Below are 7,341 nucleotides of genomic sequence, written 5' to 3' on the forward strand. Positions count from 1 at the left end.
CCAACTACTCTTTGCTTACTTGTAAATCCAGTGATACAAAGCATAGCCAAAGGGTTCTGCCCCCAGAAAATTGTGTAAATTGATCTATTCCTCAGATAAGTAAGATCCAAATGACAATAAAATTGGCATATCTCCAGTACCTGCATCAGAAGCTGTTATGGCCTAAAGAGCTTGAGTTTGAAGCCTGCTGGTCTTTGCCATGTTTTTTATCATTCTTTTGCAGGGCAGCATGATGAGGTAGTTGCAGCTTCGTCATTGATATATAGTTTAAAACAGTACCCTCCAACTGTTTCTGATGATAAAATCATTTTCTGTGACTAAGTAAAGCTATTAAAGTTTTGGAACCTTTTGTATTTTGTAATTTTTCCTTACACATGGATGTAGTGCCTTTTTATCATGTCTGAACTTCATTCCTACTGCTCACTGATATATTTACAAGGTGCAATTTATTTTAGAATCCTAAATTAGGTAGACAAGAAATTCTTCTCTACTACTTCAAAAGTATTTTCATTTTTACCTAGTCCACAAGCATATATTCAGGAGGAATGTGCCCTTAGAATCTTAAAATTTTGGCACAATTTAGTTGCCTAGTTTAGATTTGAATTTGTTCTTCCAATTACTTTCTCTTCCTTTTTGCTTTCTCTAACGCTTGACCCTATAGACAAGCTTAACTAGCTGAGAAATGTAATAGAAGTACCCATGACTTTGATAAATGTATATAATACAATAACTCTCCCATTCTCCACAAAAGCCACCAATATGTTCTGTTTTCTGCGAGACTGATATTTTTTATGTGTCCAACTGATAATTAAATAAGCAAAAGATTTACATTTAAAAATATCTATAAATGTTGCAAAATATACATCTCTTTAAAATGTATGCTTTGATTACTCAGTGTAATAAATACCAAATTTTTGGTGAAAAATTGCCTTTCAGTCTCTACTGAAGGAGTATTCAAATGCTACGCATGCCTGAAAAGCTTTTGCCAAACAGATCCTGTGAAGCTACTTACCACAATGTTTCTGGTTGTCGGAGTTGTATGTGCCAGTCAGACTCACTCAGTCACTAGCTGTAAAGATTAATTAATATTTGCAGTCTTGGTCATGCTATACATATAAATCTAACATGCTTTCAGGAAGAGAAGAAGCATCTAACAGGTGCAGGTGTAGATATAGTGCTGGCACTTGATAATATGATTATTTGGAGAAGAAACATTCTTTAGAAATAGTTGAGATGAATATACTATGTCACTTATTCAGTTTTTTTAAGATCCTGTTTATCTGCTATGCCCTATGAATGAGAAGTAGTGCTTGAGAGTTGTAAAATGCTTCATATTTACATGCTCTTTCATTATTTTGGCTTTGCATTTTAAGAAGATTAATCACCAAGGAATGCATCTTACCAGCAATTTTTTTTTCAGAATTGTTATAGTATACATGGATACTAACTTTGACATTTATTTACCAACAATCTTATTTTAAAAGGAAATAAATAGCAATGATAATTTTAAGAGCTTATATCCCTGGAGATTCTGGAGACTAAGCAATAAGAGATTCATTTATCAACATAACATAGTCCTACAGAATTTTAACGCTAAAGTCCCTTATTTTCCAAGTGTGGAATGGAAAGAATAAAAAAAATTCTAATAGGTGAGATACTGATTTAGAATCAAGGAGATCAAAGTTCAAGTCTCAGTCCCACTGGCTACTTATGTATTTAAATTAAATTGATAGAATCCAACAGAAATGTTAGTTCTGGTAACAAATTTTTCCTGGAGTTTTCATATGCAAGTCTGTACTTCAAATAACTTCTCTAGCCTCGAGGGTTATTCCAGGGGCTGAGGGGCTTTCTTTGCTCTATATTGAAAAATCTTTGGTTCATGGAGAAGCTGGATGGGAAGCCTTTCAGATTTCTCAGAAAGTTTCACTTCATTAAAAGTGGTTTCTTTCACAGATTTACATTGTAAATGCCCAATTAGCCAATTCTGGATTTGAGTTTTACATATCAATAGTCTCTTGTCTTTCCTGACAGAAAGGTTTACTCCAGGTGCTATGAAATCACAGTTTCTTTAAAGAAAGAAAGACATTTCTGTATTTTGGTTGAAGAAAGGAAGAGTGTGAAATGAGATATGCTAATTGTTATGAATACTTCCATAGATCATCACAGCTAGGATATTAAAGACTTTTTCTTCAATCGCTTAAGCCAATTATGTAGATATAACATTTCAAAAGCCTTTAAAATTTCTTTTCCAACTTGCCATTGTTTTCTACTTAAACTTCCTTGATTCACATTTGATGAGAAATCTGTTCCCTCCAACAAGATATAATTATCTTTCCTCATAAGGAAGGTGCTGTTGCTCATAAACAAGGATTTTGTTGAGAGTAGCTGCAGGGATTATAAATTATCTGATGTTCATGAAAGCAATGATCTCTCTTGTAAATTGCCATCAAAACAGGGATTTGATTCCTACTTTGTTGAAGCTGCTTAATGTCCATGTAAAAACTAATGTAAGTATTAAATGCAAATTCTCTCTATTTCAAGGAAACCAACAAAGCTGCATACTAAATTTGACCAATGGTCCAGTCTATCAAGTTACTACTTTCTTTTTGATATTTAACTGGTCTCAGAAGCCATAATTACATTATAATCTGATTATAAGACAGTTTTTCAACTCTGAATGTTCAACAATGGATTCTAAAGTTGAAAGATTTATATGCACAATAACATATGCTTCTAATTATATTATAGAAGTTTGTGTTTAGATTCAGTCAGTCCATTTTTTAATCTTGTTAAACGCTTAGTATTACAGCATTAATTATCCAACTTTCAGTTTTGCTGAAAATCAGCTTCTTGTTTTGTAGGAGATGTAACATTTCTGACTGAGATTTCTTTATGTTGAAATGATAAAATATATTTTTAAGATGAAAAGTAGAGTGATATTTTTACTAGTAAAGGTAAGGTACTCATGTATTAAAATGGGAAGCACTACAGATTGTACAGCTTGTTCATGGTGTCCAATTTATTAACTACAAAAAATACAATGTTGTATAAATACACTTATCTTCAACAATGTCTAGAGATGAAAGGCAATGAAACCACTGTTCTTTTTACAGTATAAAATTCCATAGAAGAGTAGGGATACAACATGGTTCTCTTGACATTTAAATCAAGCAAAATTATGCACTTTTCATTTTTTTATCATTGTATACAGGAGGTAGAAGCAGTGACATACTACAAAGGAGAACTTAGAAACATTACCATGCCATGTAAGGATGGTATTAATAAAGACCAGGCTCAGCAACAGATGAGCCTTCCAAGCTACATGAAGGGCCTTAAGGAGCTTCAATTGGTACATTAGTAAATAAAATCTGAGCAAGGAAAATGTGGACACTTCTGAATGAAGTAGGGGATTTATTGACAGTGAACGCAGACAGATCTGAAGTATTCAAAGTGTTCTTTGCCTTGGTCTTTGCCAATAAGATCTCTGCCCTGGCCAAAGAAATGGTTCCAAGAGAAGAACAAGCATCAGTGAATGAGAGTCAAGTCCAGGATTGCTGGAGATGGTTTGACTCATGCAGGTCCATGGGACCTGACAGCCTGTAGGCAAAGGCATGTCCTCACAAGGCTACTCTCCATCATATCTGAAAAGCCATGGAGGCTGGGCTCCAGCAACTGGAGAAAAGGAAATGTTCAAAAATCATTAAAAAGCTTGGATCTAAAACAGTCTAAAGGCCAGCCAAAGTCACCTTGTTACCTAGGAAAATTCTAGAACAAATCCTCCTGGAGCACATTTCTATGGTCATGAAGGAGAAGACACTGTTTGGGAACAGTCAGCATAACTTACCAAAAGGTAAATCATGTCTAACCAGTGTCATTAGACCTGAGGGTCAGAAAAGTGGATTTGTGTATGAGGAGAGAACCATAGATATAGTGTATGGCACAATTTTTTTGACAAGTTCTGCCACAAAATAAAATCCAAACTGAGATATTACAGTCTGTCTGGATAGGTAAATAGATGGGTAAAAAATAGATGTAATGACGAAGCTCCATGGTTAATGGGGCTCACTCAACATTCAGACTGACAACTGGAATACCAGAGGGGTCTTATTTTGGGATATGACTTGGTTAACTTCTTTATTAATGACTTGGAAGAAGCAAATAGAATCCAATGTACGCTCTCAGTCCAGTTTGCAGCTGACATCAGACTGAGATAATCTAATTTACTGGAGGCAGAAGTATCTAGACAGATGGGTGAATGAGGTACAGGAACCTTGTGAAATCAGTAGAGTCAGATGCAAATTCTTTCACCCAGGGAGGAAGAAATTTTTTACTAAGATACAGGCTGGGTACAGAATGTGAGGAGAAGCTCTGCAGGAAAGGCTTTGGACGTCTTGGCAAACAGAACTGAGGATGAACCAGAAGCACCTTGGTGGCAGAGAAAGGCAACAGCAACATGGACTAAATGAGCAGGAACCCAAAGAGTGTCAGAATCCCACAGGACCTGGATGCTTCTTCGGGGTCAGGGTTCCTGCAAAACCATATCGCACACACAAAAGATTCAAGTCTGTCACTCTCTTGTGATATACCATATAAAATGCAGAATGATTTTAAGTTCTTTAGTAAGCAACAATGATAAAACCAGAGTGAGAAGCAAACAAAAAATATCTCAGAAATAATTTGAAGATTATTTTGAAGTGGATTTGCAAGTTTTATTTACTCTGGATGTCAGATCCAGAGCTGATGGGACTTAAATTAAGGGCTTTCATATCTTGTTCATTATTTGTCTGCTAAAGATATTTTTAACATCATCATGACAGTGGGATAACTTCATGTTTTTGCCTTGCTCTTCTATTGTGAACTGTCAGCTTCGAAGCTTTGGAGGCCTGCTGTGACTCTTTTCTCAGATATTTTCTCCAGGCTGAAATACTTTATTACACAAGGTCTATAACTTAATACTTTTTTTTCCTTTAGGCAGCCAAAACTATTCATCATCCATCAGATGTTCAAATTATTTATTTAGCTTGGTACGGATTCTAATTTTGTAATTTGTCTGTGAACCTCTTAAAGCAGCAAAAAAACTCTGGTAAATTAGTGTTAGAAGTCAAACTTCTATTATAAAGGACAAATTTTTATTTTAGGATGCACTAATATTCATATACACCTTCATTATTCTTGTGGAACATCAAGTGAATTTCTAGAGATTGCAGAGGACAAAGGGGTATCTATAATTGGAGCAACCATATTGAGGCAGTACCGAATTTTCTCATTTTGGAGTGAGCAACAGGAATTACTGTTCTTCTAGAGCTTTCTGAAAAGCAAAATAAATGCATATACTGTGGTGTTCCCCAAGGAAGAGAAGGTTATCTTTTGTCATGGGGTAGCTACAGGCAACTTTTTAGGTTGGAGTTTGACATCTTGATTACCTTCCTAAGAGTTCTGTGTGTGGTCATTTGAAGGTAACACAGAAATAAACAGATTCTCATATGCAATATTAAGAATAAATGTGTGGTCTATATACAAATATCAAATATATTCATGATTAAATACTTACTGTTAGAACTTGAAGAAAATGGAAAAAAGTGATTAGAATATATAATGAATGTGGTGATTAAGTACATGAAGATCAGCTAATAAAAATATGGCATGCACAGTTGTTAGACTTACATGTAGAGTTCCATTCATAAAGATATGCAAGCTGGATATTTTTATTTCTAATAAATACATTAGTTGATTATTAAGTGCACTTAGGAGCAATCATAGGAGGAACTTAATACAAATTATGAGGGCAAAATATTTTCATTCTCACCGTGTTACATCTTGAGTTGCTATCAGCCACAATTTGTTGTTTACAGAAAAACAAAGTAGATTTCTAAGAATTGTCAGATAAATCCTTATATTAGTGATCTAGTTTCAGCAGACCATCTTTTAAGAAAAAAATAGTAAAAATACTAGTGACTCCCAAATAATTTTAATTTTGGTGTTTTGATTTCAGAGGTGTTCAGTTGCAAAGAACACATTTTTAAGAAAAAGTAGATTCTTTTTTTACCCTGAAGGTTAGCTTCAGTGTGGCTACACTGAACGTTCAAACCCACGAGCTGTTTTTAAAACTTTTGGTTTGAGACCTTTATATGGTAAAATTGTCTCCCCAGATTCAAAGGAACTGTTAAAATTAGATCATGCATATTTATGTATCCATGCTAAGGCACTCTACCAGAATCAAGTATATATCAGATATCAGGAATATGGCTGTTTTCACTTCTAGTGAGAACTACAAAAGAAGTAAAACGGCATTCAAATCTTAATACAAGTTTTTATTAGAATAAGTACATGATAGTAAAATCAATGGGTGGAAAATACCCCTACATATATGTAGCTTTACTGCGGGAATCTTTCTGTACTACACTGGTTTTTGTTCCTACTGCTTTGAATGGCTTCCCAGATTGCAAGAACACTATTCTGTCTTCCAGCTGTTCATAAAAAATAGGTCTCACTTTCTGATAACTTTTATATGTTGCTTTTTTCTTCTACTTAACACAGAAATGCTTCAACCAACATTTTTCCCCACAGGCTATCTCCTTCCTGTGAATCTCAGACTGCTTTTTCTCAATATACTTAATCTAATTTAGCTATCAGTTCTCTCTAAGGAGGGCTCTTTTGCTTTTCTACTCTCTTCCTATTCTGATACACCATCTTCTTTTCCCCTTTGCATTGACTTCAGTGCTTGTCTAGTGCTTGGTTGGGTTTAGTTCATGGCTCCTAGAGCAGATGTAGCAGAAGTGGGAACATGCAGCTGGGTGCAGAGGCTAATCTTTTCAGGAGCAACCTGAAGTTGGATTTCAAAGTGAAACATCTCCTTTATCATCCTTACATGGCACACCACATTTTTTTCCTAGTGTGAATTTTTCATTGCTTTCAGGAAAGTATCATCTCCACCTCTGTTCAAGTGATTACACCTGACCCTGAGCACAACAGCCAGGATAGATCCAGCCTCGCCTCTGCTGTTCACCTAGATTCTTTTGACAAAATACTAATACCAAAAGGTTTTTCGTATTTTTCTTGACTTGGAGTAAGCAAATTATTGAAATAGATACCAGATTATACCTTGAATTTGAAATATTGGGATGTGGGTATTTTTCTTTTTGATACACCCCAATAACAGGAAAAGAAACACTGATCACAACTATTCCAGGATGTGAACGGATTTTGTTAACATCTTGCATGTACCTCACCTTTGTAGCTGCAGGAAAGATGTGCTATGGCTGAGAGTGGCTGTGGCTGTCACATCCCTATTCTTTTGTTGCTTATGTTGTGCAAAGGCAGGTTACATTAATGACTATCAGA

The sequence above is a fragment of the Motacilla alba genome, chromosome 1A (assembly GCF_015832195.1).
Source record: "Motacilla alba alba isolate MOTALB_02 chromosome 1A, Motacilla_alba_V1.0_pri, whole genome shotgun sequence".
Taxonomy (NCBI): Eukaryota; Metazoa; Chordata; class Aves; order Passeriformes; family Motacillidae; genus Motacilla; species Motacilla alba.